At 42.8% G+C, this 27,994-nt stretch overlaps 1 long non-coding RNA gene across 1 annotated transcript; it reads right to left on the reverse strand.

Moving 5' to 3' along the window:
* Nucleotides 1-27,994, reverse strand: LOC109895049 (uncharacterized). Its single transcript, XR_002255931.2, has 2 exons — nt 27,536-27,994; nt 1-583 (listed from the first exon to the last, which is right to left on the reverse strand). It is a non-coding gene; the product is annotated as an uncharacterized LOC109895049 (long non-coding RNA).

A 27,994-nucleotide genomic window follows, 5' to 3' on the forward strand; every position in this document is an offset into this window, starting at 1 on the left:
TAGATTGAAAATGTTGCTTTAATAATAATTCAAAATAAATACATTTTGCCTGAAGAAGTAGTCCAGACAAAAGTCTTATTGCTAGACTGGTTGCTATGAAACATAATCACAGGCTAGCTAGCAAGCTTACATTAAATGTATGCAAAAAAAAGCATTATCGCCACTTCTAGAGTGACTAACACATTCCAATTATTTATTAATGTTGATCTGAGTGTTGCCATTTAATTGTGCACAAAATGAAAAAAATGGTTGTTGTTGGCTTTCCCATGTTGTCGTGTTGGCTCCACGCTGCTGGAAATGGATGCCGTTCTTTTAGCTGGGGGGGGGGGGTGGGGGCTGCTGTGTTGTTGAAGAACGGTGCTTCCTCGCTTCCAGATTTGGCCTCCAGTAACTTTGAAGAGAGGTTGTGAATCTGTGTCTGATAGACAGTATTTCTTGTGCCACTAGTCAAGCATCCAACAGTTTCCGGATCATGGTGGTTCGGAGGCAGTGGTTTGTGTAAATCTGCGATGGACCAGCTATTTTGCAGGACATTGGCAGCATTGTTGTGAGGTTGTTCACTCCCATCGGCTCTTCTGTGTACCTGAAACACATAAGACAAAATAACGTTAGCTAAAAGTTAGGCCTCCAAAACTACAGCTTATATTTTCTGGGTACATTAAAATGATTTAACTAGCTAGCTAACAGTTATATACCATATGTATCCATTCACTGGTGGGCAGCTTTGTCGCACCCCTCTTTCCTCAACTTTTTCATTACGCTGAAAGACACATTGTTACTCGTTGTGAATTCGGTGTCCTTCTGTATACATCATAGTCATGGTATACGGTCACAAATACACACGGCTAAATGCTTTTTTAGCCAATCAGCATCCAGTATCCAAACTACCCGGTTTTTAATAATTAATTCATCACATGGTGGTCAACATGGAAGGAAAAAACTATGTGGTGAGATTTGCTTCTTTATTTGGTAAATGTGTCTGCCACGATCCGTGTTTATATTAAACATAACTCACAAATAAAACTAGGATCTGTGAATATATTGAAGTATTTAGTAAATAAAGCCATAATCCGTAAATATGTAAACAAATATTTCACAAATATTCACCATAACCCACAAAAAAAATTGATGATCTGTAAAAAAAAGAAAAGTGCTTGTGGATCTGTATTCCATGGTTACAGATGTCTATACATGTTTTTCTGCCACCTATCTCCATTCATTGGGATAATGTTTGTGTCACGTGATGCGCAGCGTGAAGCAAAGCATCTCCTTCTTTGGAGAAGACTTTCTGGCTAGAAAAATGAAGAACAACTTCATTTGATTTATTTAACAAATTATGTTAAAATGTTCAACAAATGACTTTCATATATATGTTAAATTCAACCATTGGGGCATGCCATGCCAAGTGTGTCCTTTCAACATCAGCCCCCTAGCCAAGTTAGCTGGCGGGCAATCTCATCAGCTTTGTTGATTCAGGAATGTGTCAATTATGAAGAACCGCTCAGTTCTAAAAATCCAGAATTGGTGATCTGGCTAGCCAACTAATGAGAAATGTTGGAAATCATGTTTTTCAATCTGTTTTCTTTCAGGGACTTAACACAGCAATTGATGCTTCGGCAGGACAGAGCACTATTTCCTGGCTGTTGTGGAGGTAAGAAATTGTAACGTTATCTGATTAAAAAAACAAACATAAATTCAGATAACTGTTTTATGTTTCATCTATGCTTGCTTGCTAGCTAGCCAAATCATGTGTTATGCATCCTTAGCTACATTTATCAAAATGTTGTTTCCTAGTCAATACATGTGCTCAGTGTCTGGTTACTGTCAGTTCTCTCCCTCCCTCTTGTCTCTGTATTGTGATAAATAAAAGACACATACATTCTTCTCATACCGTAAACACAATGTGCAGGTCATGTCATAGGTTCAACATAATCTGATAATTGTTATGGAGAAAATGTTTTGAAGTATGAAATGACCAATTAAAAGCAAACCTGTGACAACTTGATCAAGTTCATGAATATGTAAAACTGCGTAATGATGGCACATTGAAATGCGGAAAGAATACATGCACCAATTCACACACATTGACACACCAGGTCACCCATTCCCAAATACACACGCTGGGAATCTATTTCAAATACATAGCTGATCCAAAATCCTTTTGGAAAAGCTGACCTAAAGAATATGATAAGATGTCAGTAGTGTGGTCCGGTGTATAACCTTTAAGGGATATTTTGCTCATTGTGTAAAATAATAATCAAAGCGTTATTAGTTATCATTTGAATCAGCTGTGTAGTTGTGCCCTGGGCAAAACCCCAAAGCGTCCACCCGTTGGAGTCCCCAGGACCGAGGTTGGGAAGCTCTGCAATAGGTCCTTGGCCAAGTCAGTAGTCAGATCAAACAATTCAGGAATGTCCTGAAAAAAAATGGGAGCTTGAATAGTGGGAAGTTCCAATCAGGTCCTAAAAGCAGCTGGTCAGCGGTAGAACAGGCTAAGCGTGGTCCTGGTTCTAGGTTGACTCAGATTGGACCGGTCCGTGGGAGCAGTAGGAATAGAATAATAATATTGAGTTAGATGTCAACTGGGCGGCACACACCACTTGTTACACCGAACAAGACATTTGGAACAGGAGTCACTCAATTAAAGGAGGCAAGAGGACCACATGCTGGAACCCAAGTCCCGGTTGCTGTTCCTGATGACTTGCTACCTCCTTTTCAGTGTGTGTGAGTGAAGGATGGCATGGCGTGTCAATGTGTGTGGATCAGAGCATGTACTGTTTTATGCATTTCAATGTGCAATTTGACATATTCATAAGCTTGATCAAGTTGTCACAGGTGTACGTTTAATAGGTAATTTCACACTTGAAAACATTTTCTCCATAACAATTATCAGGTTATCTGGGAAATATCCTCATAACATGGCCTGTGCATTGTTACACAATTACACCATCGTGTTATTATTGTCAGGTTAATCATTTGTACTGATAAAAGGCTTGACAGTATGAATAAAATAACTTGGCCTTTTATTTAACTGGTAACATTGCCCAGCCCCTCAATCCAATCGTGCAACACAAACAGAGACTAGAGGGAGGGAAACCCAAAGTAATCAGCCACAGAGAACATGTTTTGACTAGGAAACAACATAAGATAAACGTGGCTAAGGATGCAAATAAAAATGATTTGGCTAGCTAAGCTAGCAAGCTGAATTTCTAATGTTTTTCACCAGACAATGTTACATTTTCTTATAACCACACCAATTGGGAAAGTGTGTGTTGTCCTGCCAAAGCATCGATTGCTTTGTTTTGTCCCTGAAAGACAAGAGATAGACAAATACTATTTGCAAAATTTCTCAAGCCAGATCCCTAATGCAGGATTTTAAAACTGAGCGGTTCTTCATCATTGGCACATTCTGAAATGAACAAAGCTGACGAGATCGCCTGCTAGCTAACTGTAGTGTCCAACATTGGCCCACTAGACAAGCTAGCTAGTTACAGTAGCCCCAATGGTGGAATTTAACATTCGTTTGAATGTCATTTATTGAATATTTTAACATAATTTGTTGAATGAATAAATGTCCGACGCTCATCTGAAGACACATTTGTGGATTGTAATGAGTTGACAGGCGGAATAAAAAAATATATCATCTGTAAACACAGAATACAGACCCACAAGCACTTTTTAAATGTGCAAATGCACATCCCACAGTAGTAAATGTTTCACATTTCACAAATCATTCCACATTAATTCAAATTTTTGTTTAATTTGTGAGCTATGAAGAATATATTTACAGATCAATTTATTTGTGATTTAAGGTGGATGTTTTTTTTTACATATTCACAGGTTTAATTTGTGAAGCATATTTACTGATTATGTTTTAATTTACAAAATATGTTTATATATTCACAGATCATAGTTTTATTTGTGAGTTATGTGAGTTATGAGTGTACAAAATATTAGGAACACCTGCTCTTTCCATGACCAGGTGAATCCAGGTGAAAGCTATGATCCCTTAATGATGTCACCTGTTAAATCCACTTCAGTCAGTGTAGATGAAGGGGAGGAGACAGCTTATTAAATAAGGATTTTTAAGCCATGAGACCATTCAGACATGGATTGTATATTTGTGCCATTTCCAGGTGGAATGGGCAAGACAAAATATTGAAGTGCCTTTGAATGGGGCATGGTAGTAGGTGCCAGGCGCACTAGTTTGAGTGTGACAAGAACTGCAACGCTGCATGGTTTTTTCATGCTCCACAGTTCTCTGTGTGAATCAAGGTTGCTCCACCACCAAAAGGACGTCAGCCAACTTGACATAATTGTGTAAAGCATTGGAGTCAACATGTCGACACCTTGTAGAGTCCATGCCCTGACGAATTGAGGCTGTTTTGAGGGCAAAAGGGGGTACAACACAATTTTAGGAAGGTGTTCCGAATGTTTTTGACACTCAGTGTACAATCTCACTCAATACAAAACAGGTTTAACTTTCAGGCGGTCTTTTCAAACAGCTCTTACACTAAAATGGCATTATCGTCATTTTCACAGTATTATACCTACCTTATTGTGTGGAAATATAAAGTACCAGTCAAAAGGTTGCACACACCTACTCATTCAAGTGTTTTTCTTATTTTTTAAAAACTATTTTCTACATTGTAGACTAATAGTGAAGACATCAAAACGTTAACATAACACATATGGATGACATATTTGTTTACTACATCATGTAGTAACCAAAAAGGTGATAAACAATTCAAAATATATTTGAGATTTTAGATTCTTCAAAGTACCCACCCTTGCCATGATGACAGCTTTGCACACTCTGGCATTCTCTCAACCAGCTTCACGAGGAATGCTTTTCCAACAGTCTTGTAGGAGTTCCCACATATGCTGAGCACTTATTGGCTGCTTTTCCTTCACTCTGCGGTCCAACTCATCCCATCTCAATTGTGTTGAGGTCGGGTGATTGTGTAGGCCGGTCATCTGATGCACCACTCCATCACTCTCCTTCTTGGTCAAATAGCCCTTACACAGCCTGGAGGTGTGTTGGGTCATTGTCCAGTTGAAAAACAAATGATAGTCCCACTAAACACCAACCAGAGGGGATGGAGTATAATGTTGTAGCCATGCTGGTTAAGTGTGCCTTGGATACTAAATAAATCACAGACAGTGTCACCAGCAAAGCACCCCCACACCATCACATCTCCTCATCCAAGCTTCACGGTGGGAACCACACACGCGGAGATCATCTGTTAACCTGCTCTGCGTCTCACAAAGACAAGGCGGTTGGAACCAAAATTCTTAAATTTGGACTCATCAGACCAAAGGATAGATTTCCACCGGTCTAATGTCCATTGCTCGTGTTTCTTGGCCCAAGCAAGTCTTTTCTTCTATTGGTGTCCTTTAGTAGTGGTTTATTTGCATTAATTTGACCATGAAGGCCTGATTCACGCAGTCTCCTCTGAACAGATGATGTTGAGATGTGTCTGTTACTTGAACTCTGTGAAGCATTTATTTGGGCTGCAATCTGAGGTGCTGTTAACGCCAATGAACGTATCCTCTGCAGCAGAGGTAACTCTGTGTCTTCCTTTCCTGTGGCAGTCCTCATGAGAGCCAGTTTCATCATAGCGCTTGATGGTTTTTGTCATGTCTTAAAGTAATGATGGACTGCCTTTTCTCTTTGTTTATTTGAGCTGTTCTTGACATAATATGGAATAGTGCTATCTTCTGTATACCACCCCTACCTTGTCACAACACGACTGATTGGCTCAAACGCATTATAAGAAGGAAAGAAATTCCACGAGTTAACTTTTAACAAGGCACTCCTGTTCATTTCAATACATTTCATGTGACTACCTCATGAAGGAGGTTGAGAGAATGCCACAATTGTGCAAAGCTGTCATCACGGCAAAGGGTTTCTACTTTCAAGAATCTCAAATAACACTTTTTTTTAACATGATTCCATGTGCTATTTCATAGTTTTGATGTCTTCACTATTATTTTACAATGTAGAAAATAGTAAAATAGAGAAAAACCCTTGAATGAGTAGCCGTGTCCAAGCTTTTGACTTGTACTGTATATAAAACACATTTTGACTGCACAGGGCCTTTAAAGTGGTTTATATTGTAATCCGAATGCATTTTGTAATTGGGGTAGAAAATGGAACAATAATGTTTTGCTAAAGAAAATCTTTAAAAAAACGTTAAAGAACGTTCCCGAAAGGTGTTCATTTACACAAACTCTCTGATTACAAGGATGAACTAATCGAGATATTCCTCTTCTCATAATTATATCAGTTACCACTTTAGGCTTTTCCCCAAAAAATTATGACATGGGAGTAAGACAATCAAAACACAATGTATGGAAACACACAGTATTAACTCAATCAGCAGGGAATTCAACTGAATGGTTCCCTGCCAAACTCAATGGCATCCCAGACACTTCTCTAAGCCTACCGTATCTGACAACGTGGAGGGTTATACAGTATCCCTGTGTCCCAAATGGCACCCTATATAGTGTCCTACGGGCACTATAGCCCATATCGCTCTGATCAAAAAGTAGTGCGCTTATGTAGGGAATATGGTACCAGTTGGGAGGAAGATTTATAAGCCACCCCAATGCAGACGTGTACAGCTAGACCTACCTGTAACACATTCATCCATGAAAACAAACATGACCAGAGGAAGTATGCACTTTCTGACCCACTGCTGTCCAAGTAAGCAATTTGCCTTTCGCTTCCGCAAAAGGAAGCCTTACCCATTTCAAGTCATTCCTGAAGAAGTGTGCACTTTTGACCACACCTGTTGGCCCCAACAATTAAGCCCCCCTACGGAAGTGTATACTTTCATCCTTTTTTCTTCCTCCTCCTGTATACCCTGTACCCTTAGTAGCCCTCCTCCTCCTCCCTTTCCTTTACCTTTAAGATTGACACTGTGCGCCTCTTTCATCCAGAGGGTTTCAAAGGTTCTCTCCTCCGTGAATACAAAACACCCTGCCTCTTGAACTTTTGATGGTGGCTGGAAGAAAAAGAAACACCTCTCGATAAAGCCATCACAGACAGGGTTCAGGTTTAGTTCACCTGAGTCTCTCCTTATTCAAAGGGGATTATTCTCCCTGCAGCTTTTCAATGGAGAGATAAATTGAAATTCAAAGAGAGAAGCCATAAACACCAAACAGAGTTCTCTCAAGGTCCTACCTGACAGGCAGCTATAATACAGAAGACACACACAGTACAAGCCAACGGCCAAAACCTTCAAGGCTGAGTCGAGTCAGTGTCTCCCAAAATAGCTTGATTTCCTGGTCTCGATCAACTCGTAGTCACTGATCTCAGATGATTGGAAAGGTGTAAACAACTTGGAAACCTATCCAGTCCTTCTACCTTTGAATGGTTAACCATTGATTTTAGCTGCCGTTGTCTTCTAATCGCCACATGCCTCAGGGAAGGGTACTGTACATTTACACATAGGCAACAGAGGGAGAAGGCACAGTCTTGCAGATGGGAAACACAGTGTTGGTGTCCATATGCTCAGCAAATGTTGGAAATTATTATAATTATATTTTTTCTACACTTTCTTTATCCCTTACCCTATCATCCCTTCCCTAATCGGAGTAAACTAATGGACCACAATACTTCTACTCCAACTTACAGCTATTTTGCTCACAGCTACGGAACCTGTAATGATAATAATTATATATACAGTATTTTTCACATTTCCTCTTTCTTCAACCGCAGAATTCTCACCTACAGTGGCAAATCCACCACTCATTCTGATCTTAACTACAAACCCACAGGTCAACCCATCTTTCCCAGAATAATTCCATTTTACTACGACGTCTTACGACGGTCCTGAAACTCCTTTATTTGTAGCATTTCTACAGATAATGGCCTAAAAAGAAATACTTTTGCCCAAGAGTATAATGATATGTCCCACTGATTGATCGTGGTTTTTCAGATCCCCTAACAATACAGTTTAAAGGTTCATCTGAACCCTGATATTATGACATAACAACCATTTTCTGGACCTGACTCCGAAAGTCAGCCACCGATGGCTGTACCAGAAAATATGTCCTATTGATTCTGTTTCCTCATGGCAGAGTCTGCAAAAGACAAAAGTACAGTATATAATAGCTTACATTGAAACAAACAAATTGATGTGTCAATTGTTGTTTTTATATATCAGTTCAAAGACCTTGATACCAAGGTAATAAGCTGCATACTGCCATAAGCAAACAGGAAAACGCTCATCCAGAGGTGGCACTCCTAGTGGCCAGGGAATTTAATGCAGGAAAACATAAATATTTTTTACCGAATTTCTATCAGCATGTTAAATATGCAACCAGAGGGGAAAAACTCTAGACCACCTTTACTCCACCCACAGAGACATGTACAAAGCTCTCCCTCGCCCTCCATTTGGCAAATCTGACCATAATTCTATCCTCCTAATTCCTGCTTACAAGCAAAAATAAAACCAGGAAGCACCAGTGACTCGGTCAAAAAAAAAGTGGTCAGATGATGCACATGCTGAGCTACAGGACTGTTTTGCTAGTACAGACTGGAATATGTTCCGGGACTCTTCCGATGAAATTGAGGAGTACACCACATCAGTCACCTGCTTCATCAATAAGTGCATTGATGAAGTCGTCCCCACAGTGACTGTACGTACATACCCCAACCAGAAGTCATGGATTACAGGCAACATCAGCACTGAGCTAAAAGGTAGAGCTGCCTCTTTCAAGGAGCGGGACACTAACCTGGAAGCTTATAAGAAGTCCCACTAAGCCCTCTGACAAACCATCAAACAGGCTAAGCATCAATACAGGACTAAGATCGAATCATACTACACAGGCTCCGACGCTCGTCGGTTGTGGCAGGGCTTGCAAGCTATTACGGACTACAAAGGGAAGCACAGACGAGAGCTGCCCAGTGACATGAGCCTACCAGATGAGCTAAGGAACTTATGTGCTAGCTTTGAGGCAAGTAACACTGAAACATGCATGAGAGCACCAGCTGTTCCAGACAAATGTCTGATCACGCTCTCTGCAGCCGATGTAAGACTTTTAATCAGGTCAACATTACAAGGCCGCAGGGCCAGACGGATTACCAGTATATGTACTCCGAGCATGCGCTGACCAACTGGAAAGTGTCTTCACTGACATTTTCAACCTCTTTCTGTCTGAGTCTGTAATACCAACATGTTTCAAGCAGACCACCAAAGTCCCTGTGCCCAAGAACACTAAGGTAACCTGCCTAAATGACTACCGACCTATAGCACTCACATTTGTGTTCATGAAGTGCTTTGAAAGGCTGGTCATGGCACACATCAACACCATTATCCCCGAAACCCTAGACCCACTCCAACTTGCATACCGCTACAACAGATCCACAGATGATGTCATCTCTATTTCACTCCACATTGGAGTGGGAGTGATATTCATTGACTACAGCTCAGCTTTCAACACTATAGTGCCCTCAAAGCTCATCACTAAGCTAAGGACCCTGGGACTAAACACCTACCTCTGCAACTGGATCGTGGACTTCCTGACAGGCCACACCCAGGTAGTAAAGGTAGGTAACAACACATCCGCCACGCTGATCCTCAACACGGGGGCCCCTCATTGGTGTGTGCTCAGTCCCCTCCTACACTCCCTGTTCACTCATGACTGCACGGCCAGGCACGACTCCAAAACCATCATTAAGTTTGCCAAATACACAGTAGTGGTAGGCCTGATCACCAATAACGACGAGACAGCATATAGGGAGGAGGTCAGAGACCTGGCCGTGTGGTGCCAGGACAACAACCTCTCCCTCACCGTGATCAAGACTAAGGAGATGATTGTGGCCTACAGGAAAAGGAGGGCCTAGCACGCCCCCATTCTCATTGACGGGGCTGTAGTGGAGCAGGTTGAGAGTTTCAAGTTCCTTGGTATCCACATCACCAACAAACTAACATGGTCCAAGCACACCAAGACAGTCATGAAGAGGGCATGACAAAACCTATTCCCCCTCAGGAGACTGAAAATATTTGGCATGGGTCCTCAGATCCTCAAAAGGTTCTACAGCTGCACAGCTACAGGTTCTACAGCTGCACCATCGAGAGCATCCTGACTGGTTGCATCAAGGCACTACAGAGGGTAGTACGTACGGCCCAGTACATCACTGGGGCCAAGCTTCCTTCCTTCTATACCAGGCAGTGTCAGAGGAAGGCCCAAAACATTGTCAAAGACTACAGCCACCCTAGTCATAGACTGTTATCTCTGCTACCAGATGTGAAGCAGTGCTGGAGAACCAAGTGTAGGTTCAAAAGGCTTGGAAACAGCTTCTAACCCCAAGCCATAAGACTGCTGAACATCTAATCAAATGGCTACCCAGACTACTTGCATTGCCCCCCCCCCCTCTCTTTTACACTGCTGCTACTCTCTGTTATTATCTATGCATACGTCACTTTAATAACTCTACCCACATGTATATATATTAACTCAATTACCTCGACTAACCTGCACATTGACTCTGGACCGGAACCCCCTGTATATAGCCTCGCTATTGTTATTTTACTGCTGCTCTTTAATTATTAGTTATTTTATTTCTTGTTTTTTTTAGGTATTTCTCTTAAAACTGCGTTGTTGGTTAATAAGGGCTTGTGAGTAAGCATTTCACTCTACGGTCTACACCTGTTGTATTCAGCGCATGTGACAAATAACATTTGATTTGATTTGATTTGGATCAAAAACCTGTTGAATTTAGTATGTTATTGGTATATGGTATTAGTGTTCCAAACTTTTGAAATGACAAATGTCCCATTTATACGACTCATTTCAAACCATTTATGATTTTTAACAGGTTCAAATAGGAAACAAGGCTCTATTTGGAACCGAAAAGGGTTCTATCTGGAGCTTATTTTCAGGGTGTTCTCCTACAGGGACAAATGGTGCTACAATACATGGTGCTACAGTACACTCTTTTCTTTCTAAGAGCCTACCTGCAACAACTGATCAAATCTGACCTTATTCTGTCCCAACCTTGATTTCCATCTATCCAGTGAAATCAAGGCTATACTTTGCATTCGGAAAGTATTCAGAGTCAGACCCATTCCCCTTATCTACATTTTGTTAGCCTTATTCTAAAATTGAATACATTTCATTCCCCCCCCCCCCTCATAAATCTACACACAGGACCCTATAATGACAAGACAAAAAAAGGTTTTTAGATTTGTTTTGCAAATGTATTGCAAATCAAAAACAAAATATACCTTATTTACATAAGTATTCATAAGTATGTTTCCTTTGATCATCCTTTCAGATGTATCTACAACTTGACTGGAGTCCACCTGTGGTAAATTCAATTAATTGGACATGATTTGGAAAGGCACACACCTGTCTATGTAAGGTCCCACAGTTGACAGAACAAAAATCAAGCCATGTGGTCGAAGGAATTGTCCGTAGAGCTCCGAGACAGGATTGTGTCAAGGCACAGATCTGGGAAAGGGTACCAAAACGTTGGATTGAAAGCCCCCAACAACACAGTGGCCTCCATCATTCTTAAATGGAAGAAGTTTGGAACCACAAAGATTCTTCCTAGAGCTGGCCTCCCAGCCAAACTGAGCAATCGTGGGAGAAGGGCCTTGGTCAGGGAGGTGACAAAGAACCCGATGGCTACTCTGACAGGGCTCCAGACATCCTCTGTGGAGATGGGAGAACCTTCCTGAAGAACAACCATCTCTGCAGCACTCCACTAATCAGGCCTTTATGGTAGAGTGGCCAGACGGAAGCCACTCATCAGTAAAAGGCATATGACAGTCCGCTTGGAGTTTGCCAAAAAGGCACCTAAAGGACTCTCAGACCATGAAAAACAAGATTGTCTAGTCTGCTGAAACAAAGATTGAACTCTTTGGCCTGAATGCCAAGTACAGAGAGATCCTTGATGAAAACCTGCTCCAGAGAACCTCAAACTTGGTGAAAGGACTTTTCAACAGGACAATGACCCTAAGCACATGGCCAAGACGCAGGATTGGCTTTGGGACAAGTCTCTGAATGTCCTTGAGTGGCTCAACCAGAGCTCGATCAAACATCTCTGAAGAGACCTGAAAATAGCTGTGCAGCGACGCTCTGCATCTAACCCCACAAGCCTCAGAGGATCTCAGGTGAAGAATGAGAGAAACTCCCCAAATACAGTTGAGCCAAGCTTGTAGCGTCATACCCAAGAAGACTTGAGGATGTAATCGCTGCCAAAATGTAATTTTTTAGTTTTCTATTTTTAATACATTTGCAAATGTAATGGCTGTGTTCGGAATGAGTCCAAAGCGCAGCGTGTAAAAAGTATTCATGATTAAATGTTCAAAAAACACTCAAATAATGACAAAAGGAGAAAACGAAAGCGCACAGTTCTGTCAGGAAAAACACTAAACAGAAAAAAACACCCCACAAAACCCAAACGGAAAATCCCAAGTTATCCCCAATCAGAGACAACGATAGACAGCTGCCTCTGATTGGGAACCACACTCTGCAAAACAACAAAGAAATAGAAAACATCAATTTTCCCACCCGAGTCACACCCTGACCTAACCAAACACAGAGAATAAATAAGGATCTCTAAGGTCAGGGCGTGACAGCAAAAATAAAATAAAAACAGTTTTTGCTTGATGTGAGTATGTGTGTTCAAGGAGGATGGAAACCCAGAATTCAACATGAGGGCCATTTACTACAGGAGATACCCTGACACACATCTGCATTGAGGTTAGAAAGACATACAACTCCTCTCAAATCCCAAGGATATAAGCGTGTGTACACGCACTTCAACAAGCTACCAAGTTAAGTGAAGTCCTACCAAGAGAATTGCTCTATCACTTTGTTGATGTTAGAGCTCAGGCTTAGTGTTTGTACTCTGAGGAAATTGAAGATATTGACTGTCTCATCAACAAGGCCACAGTGGAGACGGTCAATAACACTGGTCGATTTAATAATGTTTACGAACTACTTTACCCGCAATAACATCTGCTAAAAATGTGTATGTGACCAATAAATTGTGATTTGATTTGACCGACAACACCAGATGTCGCTGGAAGGCCAAGAAGATCAACAGGGACCCCAGCCACCCAAGCCATGTCCTGTTCTCCCCGCTTCAATCACACAGAAGCAGGCAGTATGGCAAAACTTGGAAGACTGGCCAATAGTTTCTACCCTCAGACCATCAGGCTGCTGAATAGCCACCACGAGTCAGCTACCTGCTGTCCCCTCCCCCTTCTACTCCCCAATGGACCCCCCCCCCCCTCTATTCCCCATATGGACATTTCCCCCGCCACAACCCCTCAACGGTCACTTACCTTACATACTACTCTACCTATGGTCATATCCCCCCACACCCCCCAAACAGTATTTCATTTGTCTCCACCCAATGGACATTTTATTTCTTCGTCACTGCTACAGTTATGATGTATATAGTGCTATTTACATACAATATATACAGTACCAGTCAAAAGTTTGGACATACTCATTCAAGGGGTTTTCTTTATATATATTTTTTTACTATTTTCTACATTGTGAAGTCATCAAAACGATGAAATAAAACACATGGAATCATGTTCTAACCAAACATTTTTAGATTTTAGATTCTTTAAAATAGCCACTCTTTGCCATGATGACAGCTTTCTACACTTGTGGCATTATCTCAATCAGCTTCATGAGGAATGCTTTTCCAACAGTCTTGAAGGAGTTCCCACATATGCTGAGCACTTGTTGGCTACTTTTCCTTCACTCTGCGGTCCAAGCCATCTCCATGGGGTTGAGATTGGGGGATTGTGGAGGCCAGGTCATCTGATGCAGCATTCCATCACTCTCCGTCTTGGTCAAATAGCCCTTACACAACCTGGAGGTGTGATTGTCTCAATAAGCGCAAACCAGATGGGATGGCGTGCCGTTGCAGAATGCTGTGGTAGCCATGCTGGTTAAGTGTGCCTTGAATTTGTCACCAGAAAAGCACCACCACACCATCACACCTCCTCCTCCATGCTTCAAGGTGGGAACCAAACACGCGGAGATCATCCGTTCACCTACTCTGCGTCTCACAAAGACACGGCAGTTGTAACCAAAAATCTCAAATTTGGATTCATCAGACCAATGGACAGATTTACACCAGTCTAATGTCCATTGCTCGTGTTTCTAGGCCCAAGCAAGTCTCTTCTTCTTATTGGTGTCCTTAAGTAGTGGTTTCTTTGCAGCAATTTGACCATGAAGGCCAGATTCTCGCAGTCTGAACAGTTGATGTTGAGATGTGTCTGTTACTTGAACTCTGTGAAGCATTTGTTTGGGCTGCAATCTGAGGTGCAGTTAACTCTAGTGAACTTATCCTCTGCAGCAGAGGTAACTGCACTTGAAGAAACTTTAAAAGTTCTTGAAATATTGACTGACCTTCACGTCTTAAAGTTGGTCTTTTACAAATATGGTTATCTTCTGTATACCACCCCTACCTTGTCACAACACATTTGATTGGCTCAAACGCCTTAAGAAGGAAAGGAATTCCACAAATTAACTTTTAACAATGTAATTGAAATGCATTCCAGGTGACTACCCAATGAAGCTGGATGAGAGAATGCCAAGAGTGTGCAAAGCTCTCATCAAGGCAAAGGGTGGCTACTTTGAAGAATCTAAAAATATATTTTGATTTGTTTAACAGTTTTTTGGTTACTAAATGATTCCGTAAGTGTTATTTAATAGTTTTGATGTCTTCACTATTATTCTACAATAAAGAAAACAGTAAAAGGAAAGAAAACCCTTGAATGAGTAGGTGGTGTCCAAACCTTTGACTGGCACTGTTATTATTATTATTTTATTAAACCTTTATTTAACCAGGAAGGGCTCATTGAGATTTAAAACCTATGTTTCGAGAGTGTATATATATATATCTTGTTTCTCATGGTCTGAGAGTCTTTTAGGTGCCTTTTGGCAAACTCCAAACGGGCTGTCATGTGCCTTTTACTGAAGAGTGACTTCCGTCTGGCCACTCTACCATAAAAGCCTGGTTGGTGGAGTGCTACACAGATGGTTGTCCTTCTGGAAGTTTCTCCCATCTCCACAGAGGAACTCTAGAGCCCTGTCAGAGTGACCATTGGGTTCTTGATCACCTCGCTGACCAAGGCCCTTCTACCCCTATTGCTCAGTTTGGCCGGGAGGCCAGGGCTAGTAAGATTCTTGGTGGTTCCAAACTTCTTCCATTTAAGAATGATGGAGGTCTTTGTGTTCTTGGGGACCTTCAATGCTGCAGAAATTTTTTGGTACCCTTCCCCAGATCTGTGCCCCGACACAATCCTGTCTCGGACAGCTCCTTTAACCTCATATGGCTTGGTTTTTACTCCGACATACACTGTCAATTGTGGGATCTTATGTAGACAGGTATGTGCCTTCCCAAATCATGTCAATTGAATTTACCATATGTGGACTCTAATCAAGTTGTAGTAACATCTCAAGGATGATCGATGGAAACAGGAAGCAGCTGAACTCAATTTCGAGTCTCATAGCAAAGGGTCTGAATACTTATTTTGAATACATTTGTAAATATTTATAAAAACCTGTTTTTGTTTCTTCATTACGGGGTATTGCGTGTAGATTGGTGAGGATATTTTTTTATGTACATTTTAGAATAAGGCTGTAACGTGACAAAATGTGGAAAAAGTCAAGGGGTGTGAATACCTTCTGAAAACACTGTATATAATACAATTTATTGTATTCGGCCCAACCAGGACTAAATGCCTTTGCCCAAACAGGACTAAATGAGAAACGTCTTTAGCTGTGCTAATTGTTCATTGACTGTTCACAGTAAGGAGTAGGCTAATTTGGGTCATTAACTTACGTAGCTAAGCAGACACAAGTTGTCAATTCCAGATCCCGACAATTCCATCATCTGTAACACGCTGTATGACAACCTGTCCTTTTCCATGGGAAAACAGCTGGGAAAGGGATGGAAACACGTCTTTTCTGTTTTTAGTAACCCCCCCCCACCATTCTGTTCTTGTTTATTTTTCCTCCTTCTGAGTGGATCACGTCCATCTCCTCACTGGCTGTGATGCATTCTTTTTCCCCAAGTTCCTTCTCTCTCATTTTCTCTCTCTCGCATTCTGGTGCCGTGAGAATTTGGGGAAGACGACACACAGCACAAGCACATTGGTATGTGGTGTGAAATGTCATGGTTCCAAGGCTTTGTGTTACGATACACAAGCACACACATTCACACGCATCCACGTATATACACACGCACGCACACATACACGCACACACATGGTCCAGGGTTCTGTGTGTGTGTGTGTATGTGAGAGAGTTATCTAAACCCTGGGGATGCTGGTTCAGCAGAACTCTCAGACTAACAACGCACACAAGTTGACTGTAAGAGCCCTCCAATCGCCCCCTTCTCTCTCACTCCAACTCTCTCAAGGGTTTTTGTAACTATATGTAAATGGAATGCGAAGGAGTTTCTGAACAACTGGGTGGGAAAAAAACAAGAGAACTTCATCACCACATCAGGCTTGCATAAACAGTCTCCCTCATTTGTTTTATGTCATGTCTTACAGTCCCTGGACTGCATGTTCTGATGCCTTGATAACCCCATGTCATCTGAAGGTCAGGGCTACGGTGAAATATTTCAAGAGCAACAGCCTCCAACTCGTGTTTTTACAGATTTTTTCTTCTTCTCTTGTCTCTTTCGAAACACCATCATTTACAGGAGTTTTTAAAAGCTGGAAAGAAAAGCAAGTCAACTGTATAAGAAAGCCTCGATAACTCAAATCTCATTTTCAGGCAAAACCTCTTCTGGCTTGAAACGATCAAATCCTTTTGGAAAATATTTTGCGGAAATGTACAACACACTTAGACAGCTACCTGTCAAGTTCTTTCGTGTGGTTAATTTCTTCAAATAGCATAGCTAGTTCTTTTAGCTCTGGTTAAGGAGGTTGATGAGAGACACTCAAGTTCAAAACGACTCCAGGGTCTTCATGGTTCATCCATTTCCAAGCCTATTGCAGATGGTTACACGACTGGTACAGTGCTTTTACTTCAAACATCATGAGAAATTGTCCTGGAGGTATACTTAAAGAAAAAAAAACACAGAGTGTGTTTGGATTTCCACCACTGGAATTTGTATTAAGCGGGTGTCGTGGAGGTGTTGAAAAGTGCGAGGGTGACAGGCCCTGGGAGGACAGCCGTGGGGGTCCTGCAGCTCTGGAGCAGGGCTGCAAGCATGTGGGCAAAGCCATCAGTTATTTTCAGATGTTATCAGGTCACCACACCAGCCAAGCCTGGATTCCCCAGGGACACACAAACACACAGCCGGTAGAGGCATTAGGCAGGGTAACATATCAACCACAACTACGGGGAGCGCTTTTGTGTCCAATGACTGAGCGTGGGTCCGAAAGAATGTGAGATGAAACACGAGTGTATCATTATCATGTGTGTACGTATGTGCGAGTGGGTGTAAGCGTGTGTGGCTCATCCATTCGTGTGTCTCTGTGTGTGTGTGTGTGTGTGTGTGTGTGTTTGTGCTTCGCATGCTTTTGTCTGTGTTATGGAGCATTTAATCCCCAGCTAGGAGGGAGAAACAGTCATGAGAGGAGGTAAGGATGAAAAGGACTGTGACAAATACAAACTTTTGAAGGTGGCTCCTCTCTGTTACCCCCACCTTCCTCTGAGCGCCGGGCAGAGACTGCGAGGCCCTCTCATTTGCATAACAGCAAAGGGAAATCAATGGTGGAGGGGCCCTTTGTGTGGATCTGTCAGCAGAGGCAGGGGCCGCAGGTCGGGAGCCCCCATGTCAAAAGTGCTTATTCGGGTTGCCACTCGGACATGACAGGGACTCAAGGACAGAGGTTAAGGGTTAAACTGCTAACAACATTAAACGTCACCCAGGCCTCTGGCTCCTATGAAAGACAACTGTCACTGAGGAAGGAGTGATATTAAGAATTGTATTAATACTTACTGTCAGCTCTCCCAGGCACTTCTGATGTTGGGTACAGTACATGTTTGGCTGATGGGGAGAGTATAGAAGGTGTAGCGAGTTAGCCTGCGTTTCAAAATCAAAGTTCCATTTTCATTTTCAACATGGGTCATCTTTAGTAGCGGCTACTTCCACTGGCGATTCCGCCAATGTTATTTTAGCGATATCATACTGACGTGCAATTGATACTATCACACTTGTGCCTGTGTTTGACTGGTGTAGTTATTTAAACCAAACTTTTGTGTCATCGATGCTGTCAACAAAATGTTCATATTTATTTACAGAGGAGAAAGCATCTCCCTTCTCCTCTCTTTTCTTTCATTCTTTAATAATGCTCTTTTTGAAAGTGGGATAGTCATCCATTATGGATCAAGACCCGATCTGGTTGTGTTTGTTATGTGCCAAGTGTCAATGTGCACAAGTCAAAGGGAAGAAGCCCTTTGTCTTTCATCCTGCTAATAAACACTGCCTTAAATATTTCATCCGTTACCCAGGGGCCAGTGTGTTTAACACTGTAAGCAGCTCTCTCCTTCTCTCTTGCTCCTTCTCGCCCCCCTTCTTTCTCTCTCCTTCTCTCTTGCTCCTTCTCGCCCCCCCCTTCTTTCTCTCTCCTTCTCTCTTGCTCCTTCTCGCCCCCCCTTCTTTCTCTCTCCTTCTCTCTTGCTCCTTCTCGCCCCCCTTCTTTCTCTCTCCTTCTCTCTTGCTCCTTCTCGCCCCCCCTTCTTTCTCTCTCCTTCTCTCTTGCTCCTTCTCGCCCCCCCTTCTTTCTCTCTCCTTCTCTCTTGCTCCTTCTCGCCCCCCCTTCTTTCTCTCTCCTTCTCTCTTGCTCCTTCTCGCCCCCTTCTTTCTCTCTCCTTCTCTCTTGCTCCTTCTCGCCCCCCTTCTTTCTCTCTCCTTCTCTCTTGCTCCTTCTCGCCCCCCCCTTCTTTCTCTCTCCTTCTCTCTTGCTCCTTCTCGCCCCCCCTTCTTTCTCTCTCCTTCTCTCTTGCTCCTTTTCGCCCCCCCTTCTTTCTCCTCCTTCTCTCTTGCTCCTTTTCGCCCCCCGCTTCTTTCTCTCTCCTTCTCTCTTGCTCCTTTTCGCCCCCCCCTTCTTTCTCTCTCCCTTTTTTTCTCCTTCTCTCCCTCTGTTTGTTTACAAACTCACACGGCTGAGCACACCCATTTCCCTTTGACATATTTAATAAGGGGTTCATTCTCTTGAAAGTAAAGCACTCCTACCCCCCAGGACCGACGTATTGACTCAACTTTGTGTACGGCTATTAATAAATGAACTATTCCGTCACAATCTGAAGGAAATATTAGATTATTCACAAATTGTGATGCATAATTCCATCAACTGGGTTTTTAAGCAGCCTATGAATAATTTGGCCATTTTACTTTGGATAATTAAAGCAGTAAATCTCATTGTGGAGATGTGGAACGGCCTTGACTGACTATTTCGTGCCGCGTTCCATTCGAAAGAAAACAAAATACATTTTCTGCTATAACATAGCAACTGTTAATCAACAGCTTCAGGTATGAATATGCATGCGGCAGTTTAGTTAACATCTCTTATCAGAATATAAATCACTCACTTATTGGCAAGCTCGGAGAGAGAGAGAGAGACAGAGACAGAGAAAGAGAGATGGGGGGGGGGCGGGAGAGAAAAAGAGAAAAACAGACAGCGAGAGGGGGTTAGAGAGAGAAAGTAAGAGTGAGAGAGAGAGAGTGAGAGGCAGACAGAGATTCAGGGAGTCTATGTGAGCGAGAACGAGGGAGAGAGATAGAGATGAGAGAGCGTGAGCCTGTGTTTACCTCAACGAGTGTTTGTTTCCTCTGGCTCTCTCTCTCTCTCTCTTTCTCTCTCCTGCTCAACCAGTGATTTGGGGGCATTACATTAGTCAGGGGAGCCATCTCTCCCTCTCTCTCTCTCGGTCTCTCCCTGCACCAGATGAAAGCGAAGCAAGAGATTCAGTGAGCCTGCGTCCTGCTCCTCTGCCATATGGCTCAACCCAGACTAAAGTAGCTTTCAGGGTTTTGTTGGGCTCGTTTGGGTGTTGTTCTCCAGCCCAGGGTTTGTCCCTGCCTGCCTGCCGCTGCACTGACCCAATTAGCAGAGAGCCCATGGCTCCATCAGACCAGTTAGAGAGAGCCCCCCCCCCACTCCCTCTTGCTCTGCCTTGCTTTCTGCTGCCCCCGCTGACCTCTCTGCACCTCTACCGCCCTCCGCCTCATTCCCTCTCCCTCTGTCTCTCTCTCAAATACACGTACAGTACTATGCACACAATACTATGTTGGGAAACAATGGTCGAAAAAACATATGCAGGGAGATATAGTGCATATATATGTATAGACACATGTTGAGAAACAAAAACATGGCAATACTCTCTTCCACACACACACACACACACACATATGAACATGTGTATGCATATACAAACAGACACACGCACACACACACACACACACACACACACACACACACACACACACACACACACACACACACACACACACACACACACACACACACACACACACACACACATATGAACATGTGTATGCATATACAAACAGACACACACACACACTTCAGAGGAATCATGCCCGGATTTGTCCTGTTTTTTGAATTTTTCAGATGTTAAATTAATGACTAAAATACATTTTTAAGCCCATTGTTTGATCCTAATTATTTATTAAAAAAAGATCTGCCAGTGGTATTTTGCGGAGGGGGAACCCTATTCTCCCTAAGTAAGTGGTTCACCGCGGACTAAAGATATGCGTGCAGACAGTTGTCAGTGGAGGAGAGAGTGTCAAGTGACACACACTGTGTTTGATTTGATTTGAAATCAAAATCAAATCCATTTTTGGGGGGGGGGGGGGGGGGGGGGTCACAGACACGTGTTTAGCAGATGTTATTGCGGGTGTAGCGGAATGCTTGTGCTTCTAGCTCCAACAGCGCAGTAATATCTAACAAGGCAATATCTAACAGTTTGACAACATGTAGCCAAAATACACATACATCTAAGTAAGGAACGGATTAATAAGAATATGTATGTCTAAGCGGCATTGGACTAAGATACAATGGCACAGTACAGAGTATAGGATATACATATGAGATGGGTGATGCAATATTTACAAACGATTAAAGTGACTAAGATACCGCAGAATAGGATAGGGTACAGTTTATACATGTGAGATGAGTAATGCCAGATACAGAGACATTATTAAAGTGGCTAGTGTTTCATTTCCTTAAAGTGGAATGTGATTCATAATCTACGTCTATAGGCAGCAGCCTCTGATGTGCTGGAGAACGGCTGTTTAACAGTCAGTGGTGTAATATAGAATACAATACAGTATATACATATGAAATGGGTGATGCATATGTAAACACAATTTCAAAGTGACTAAGATACCGTAGAACAGTGTGGAGTGCAGTTCATACATATGAGGTGGGTAATGCTAGATACGGAGACATTATTCAATTGGCTAGTGATCCATTTCTAAAAGTAGCTGCTGGCGATGGGCAGGATTCGCAGGAGGTATGTGTGCAAATGAATGAATCAAGCTACAGTGCATGTAGCCTATTGATTCCTTCTTCATGAATAAATAAAATAAATATTGTTCTTCTGTAATACTAGCCACCTAGCAATTTTACAAAGTTGCTTTTTAGCTAAGCCAGCTAAATAGGTTCCCAATCCTCAACCTCAAAACTAGCTATCAAGCTATTTCAGGCTATCAATCATGTTGGAGTAGCTTGTCTATCTTAGCTGGCATGCTTGCTGGCAAGGTTGCTAGTCTTTAGGGTTATGATGCTATATACCAAGGTGGCAGGTGTGCTAAACTCCTAAGGCATAAAAGAAGAGCCTTTTGAGTCAATATGCAATATGCAATATCCAAATATCTCTACCATTTTTAAAGTCATGCCCCCCCTCCACCCATGACTTTTCCGAAATAAGAATATTTAACACATATAGTGCCTTCAGAAAGTATTCATACCCCTTGATGTATTCCACATTTTATTGTATTACAGTCTGAATTCAACATCACAAAATGATCACGCACCTACACTCAATACCCTATAATGACAAAGTGAAAACATGTTTTTGGACATTTTTGCAAATGTATTGAAAATTAAACACAGAAATATCTAATTTACATAAATATTCACACCCCTGAGTCAATACTTTGTTAAAGCAAATGTGGCAGTGATTACATTTATGAATGTTTCTGTGTAAGTGTCTAAGATCTTTCCACACCTGGATTGTGCAGCATTTGCCCATTATTATTTTCTAAATTCTTCAAGCTCTGTCAAATTGGTTGTTGATCATTGCTCGACAACCATGTTCAGGTCTCGCCATAGTAGATTCAAGTTTAAACTGTAATTTCGGCCACTAAGGAACATTCACTGACTTCTTGGTAAACAATTCCAGTGTAGATTTGGCCTTGTGTTTTAGGTTATTGTCCTGCTGAAAGGGGAATTCATCTCCTAGTGTCTGGTGGACAGCAGCCTGAACCAGGTTTCCTCTAGGATTTGGCCTGTGCTAAGCTCCATTTCATTTATTTTTATCCTGAAAAACTCCCCAGTCCTTAACGATGACAAGCATACCCATAACATGATGCAGCCACCACAATGCTTGAAAATATGGAGAGCGGTACTCAGTAATGTGTTGAACTGGATTTGCCCCAAACATAGCAGTATTACCTTGTGCCTTGTTGCATACAGTCATATTTTTCTTCTCTACAGGCTTCCTTGCTTTCACTCTGTCAATCAGTTTATTTTTGTGGAGTAACTACAATGTTGTTTATTCATCCTCAGTTGTCTCCTATCACAGCCATTAAACTCTGTAACTGTTTTAAAGTCACCATTGGCCTCATGGCAAAATCCCTGAGCGGTTTCCTTCCTCTATGGCAACTGAGTTAGCAGGACACCTATATCTTTGTAGTGACTGGGTGTAATGTAATCCAAAGTGTAATTAATAACTTCACCACGTGCAAACGGATACTCAATATCTTTTTTTTTTTTTTGCCCACCTATCAATAAGTGCCATTCTTTGCGAGTCATTGGAAAACCTCCCCTGTCCTTGTGGTTGAATCTGGGTTTGATATTCCCTGCTCGACTGATGGACCTTACAGATACGTTTATGTGTGGGGTACAGAGATGAGATTATCATTCAGAAATCGTATTAAACTCCATTATTGCACACAGAGTGAGTCCATGCAATTTATTATGTGACTTGTTAAGAACATTCTTACTCCTGATTCTATTAAGGCTTGCCATTACAAACGGGTATACTTATTGACTCACGACATTTCAGATCATTTAAAAAAAATGAATTAGTCAAAATAAAACATTAACATTCTGGGGTATTGTGTGTAGGCCAGTGACAAATTAATTGAATACATTTTTTATTAATGTTGTAACAAAACGGCACTGTATGTTGAATGAATCAATGTGCATCATTAATTTAAATCACAATTGAACAGGTATGCTTAGATAACCTGTCACACCCTTACCATAGTTTACTTTGTATATTTCTATGTTTTGGTTGGTCAGGGTGTGAGCTGAGTGGGCATTCTATGTTTCATGTCTAGTTTGTCTATTTCTATGTCTGGCCTGATATGGTTCTCAATCAGAGGCAGGTGTTAGTCATTGTCTCTGATTGGGAACCATATTTAGGTAGCCTGGGTTTCACTGTGTGTTTGTGGGTGATTGTTCCTGTCTCTGTGTTTGCACCAGATAGGGCTGTTTCGGTTTTCGTTACGTTCTTTGTTTTGTAGTGTTTGTATTGATTCGTGTTTTTACGTTTGTTTATTAACCATGGATCGCAATCTACACGCCGCATTTTGGTCCGACTCTCCTTCACCACAAGAGAACCGTTACATAACCTATGCAGAACAATAGACATATATATTTTTTTAAACATACAATTTGATATAATTATCATGGCTCCAATTTGCAGGTAAAAAAATATGTTTCAGGTGTTTGAAATTCTTCGACTTGGGAGTTGGACACCTCCTGACCACCCACCTCAATCCTTACGTACTTTGTGCCCCCTCTAAAATAACCACCGTCACACACACACACACACACACACACACACACAGAGGATGAAGCAGATCGGTGGCCCCCTTGTGTCCCTAAAGTCAAACAGTCAGACAGGGAGGGAGAATCCAACACGCCCTGGTGCAGCAGACAACAGAGACTTCAACACGGAGGGGAGGAGGGCCTGAGAAAACAGAATGACTGAGGCCACAAACACATCCATCAATCTCTTCTTCCCTCCACTGCCCTCCCTCTTTTTGCCGCTCTAATACGTACATGCGCTCACGCACAAACACACACCGCACACACTTCCATCCCGGCGGTCTCAATTAACCCGTGGACCTCCTGTAGCAGCATCTCTTAAGGAGCTGGGGAGAACGGGAGAGATGCTATCTGCCAGGAAGATTACAGTGGGACAGGCAGATCAAAGCAGGGCCGGACTTTGGGCCCCAACAATTAGCCCTAATTAAATAAAGTATGTCTGTTTAAACTTCATTAGCAGCTGGGCGTTTGCTCCACCAGAGTGGGCACAACTCAACCGTCCTTAATTAAAAGATAATCCACGGGATCCCCCCTAATCTCCTTAGAAAATATGCTATTTTTCTCCATGACAGCATTTGAGTCCCTACTACGGAGAGTGGGGGGAGCGGCGGAGCATAGGTGTTCACTACCGATGCCAGCAGCCTGAATGTCTCCTCCCGCTAGTGGGTCTTCTCCTAACCCCGACCTGGAGAGGAGGGGGAAAAAACCTGCTCCCGATAACATCAATTTAGTATGCTATTATCTCCAATGGTGGAAAACTACACTCCGGCTCGGGCTGACATAAATCTTGGGGAGCCGGGTGGACATTGAATATGCATGAGCCGAAACAGATATTAGTATTCCTGTCACTGGAGGTTTTCAAACTTTCAAGTCGATGACTTGAGTGGATCCAGTCTGGAGTTTCCATAAAACAGGGCAAAAGAATGCGATACATAATTAAAGATCTACAAAGCTTCTGAAGTCTGGGGAAGAAAGAGAGAGAAAAAGAGTTGCTGTGGATTATTTCCATGTAATTTAGATGAACACACAGTGTGGATAGGGCTACATGGATGAAATAGACTCACTATCCGCTTACCAATCTCTTCATTTCTAGGGGTTAATTGTAGTATGTTGAATCTTGAGTATGGTGTAATGGGAATACGGTAAGTATTGTGCTCAGAGCACAATTTTATGAGAAGGAGGGAAGTTATTTCAACCCTGGGCATAAAGAGTTCCCGTCAAACTCATCCGGGTCAGCTAGAAGTAAAGATCTGATAGGCGGAACTTAGATTGTTGTTTTGTATTGCAAAGGAGCGTTTTGATCTGCAAGTTGTGAAAATCGCATCGTCATTTTCTACCCTGAAATCCCCAAAGCCTCTATTTACAATATGCAAATGTCTTGCGTGTCCCTGTTGTTATTTTCCACTCTGATCTCTTCCTCCACCAACTGCAATGTATCCCTGTCATGTGTCCTGTCAATCAACTCCCTAGGAACCCTGTGATCAGGGGTCATTTTGGAACCCAATCCCTAATTTCTTAATCTTGCGTTTTGGGGATTAGTTGTTCCAGTGTAGTGTTTATAGTTATGTCTATAAATTGCCCTCTCGACGCAGCCAAAACAAACCAGCCGTCCTGCACTTCCCCCTGCCGGTCTGCTCGCTCATCCCAAACTGTTTACGTTCCTCACCCCTTACACCCCTCCCAGACTACCTTCAGTTCATTTGAAGGGAGACACACAATCTGACCCACGTTATTAAACTCAGATGTTTCGACCACACTTTCCAAACAACATGCTCTTTTACTTCTTCATTTTGGTTGAACAGAATAAAAAGAAAGAACGAGGGAGACCGTCAAACCCTCTATGGTATCTGGGAGGGCAGATCGTCGTCTCTGCTTTGGGGTTTGACCCAAGTTATGCGAAAGCTGAACTGTCAGATGGGAGGGTGGAAGGAAGGAGAGAGGAAGGGAGAGATGGATAAATGGGAACTGTATACCATTCTGGTGCCCTAACCGAGGAGGGCCCACGGGGCCCGGAGCTCCGGCTGTCATCCAGGCCACAGGCCTGTCTGGGGCCGGAGAATCAGACGATCTGAACGAGAGAGACAGACAGGACTTACCCTGGAAGTGCTCTCTTTGGAAACACAATGAAAGAGAGAGGATAAATATACAGTATGGGGTGAATTATGCTACGGCTCAGCGCAGAGTTGACACACACAAACTGACAGTGAGGCAGCCGTGTGGTTGTGCTGAGAGCGGCCCATCCCTGTCAGGCACTGTGGAGAAGGAGAGCAGACGAGGGTGATACTCAGTCTTCCCTATTCATCCTTCTGCTAAGACTGCATAGGGAACTGGGCCCGAGATTCTTTCACTTTTAGACTAGCTAGCTAGTATTGTTGTTGTTCATGCCAGGTTTATTTGTGATGTCACTGCCCTGTCCATTCATAGACAGAGGCTGAAAGTACCTACAGTGAACCTGTACATGCGTTACGTAAACTCAGATTTTTAAAGATCATTAATAAATACTAAGAGCTAGGAAAATTGGTCTGATAGCTACACTGAGTGTACAAAAACATTAAGAACACCTTCCTAATATTGAGTTCTGCCCTCAGAACAGCCTCAGTTTCGTGAGGCACAGGCTCTACAAGGTGTCGAAAACATTCCACAGGGATGCTGGCCCATGTTGACTCCAATGCTTCCCAAGATTGTGTCAAGTTGGCTGGATGTCCTTTGGGTGGTGGACCCTTCTTGATACACACGGGAAACTGTTGAGTGTGAAAAACCCAGCAGCGTTGCAGTTCTTGACACACACTGGTGCGTCTGGCACCTATTACCATACCCTGTTCAAAGGCACTTCAATATTTTGTCTCATAATGATTTGTACACTCAGTGTATATCGCATTCTGCGGAGCGCAAGAGGGATATTTTCTAGTGTGATGGTCTTTGAGAAACTCATATCTCACATGAATCATCGATGAAGACCCGTCCATCAGCATCAAGTAAAAGGCAGCTTAAATGGCATGAACCCATACAACGACCGTATTGACAAAACCTAAAGTCTATAAGTTAGACTAGTCTCCCCTTCCTCCTCAGAAAGACAGTGACCTCTTCATCCCAGGCATAAACAACAACCAGAAGAGGAGAGGTATTCACGGTGACCGCAGCGAGAAAGATAGAGACAGGGGAGAGAGCGAGAGAGAAAGATAAAGAGAGAAAGAGGAAGAGAGAGAAAGTCAGAGAGAAAGAGAGAGAGAGTGAGAGATTACATCTTCAGTATTGTTAACAGACATATTTCATAAATTGATCCGGCTCACACAACAAAACTGGGGAGTAGACACATAGCCTGACCTTCACCATCTCTTAACCAGCCCAACGATAAATAAATAAAACCCTGCTCGTTTGACAGCCGCTGTCCGTAAACCCAAGCCCACAGCAGCCAGACCCCCCTTCTTTCCTCCCTCCCTACCTCTCCGCTCCTCCCTTGCTTTGTGTGGAATGCCTGTACGCCTCCAGTTTATTCATCATACCTTGCAATATTCCTCTCTCCCTCCAACGGATACATTTTGTCCTTGACAGGGAGCTTGGCCCATCTGGTGACACAGGACACCCGGTAGCCTCTGACGACAGGCGCTCAAAGCCGGCCCTTTCCTGGGTGGACAGGACGTGCAGACAGTGCCCAGCTCCAGCCACGTCTCGGGAGGGAGGGAGTTACAGAGGGCAAGGACAACCCTGCTCTGTCCGTCAGGCCATTAGGAGAGGCTGTAGCAGGATGGTCGCCGTACCTATAGGTGTTTTTAGTCCCTGCTGATCAAAGGCCGTTGGCAAGTTGCTGAGGTCAGGCTTTTAAACACAAGGAGAAATGTATCCTGCCTCTCGGCCTCGGCCACGTCCCAACCCACTCTCCTCACCACCCGCCCCTCTCATTTTCCCACTTGGTGCCTTCATTTGGCGCCGGTGGGATCCTGCCGGTGTCAGCAGGCCCCGCT

This window comes from Oncorhynchus kisutch, linkage group LG8, assembly GCF_002021735.2.
Source record: "Oncorhynchus kisutch isolate 150728-3 linkage group LG8, Okis_V2, whole genome shotgun sequence".
Lineage (NCBI taxonomy): Eukaryota > Metazoa > Chordata > Actinopteri > Salmoniformes > Salmonidae > Oncorhynchus > Oncorhynchus kisutch.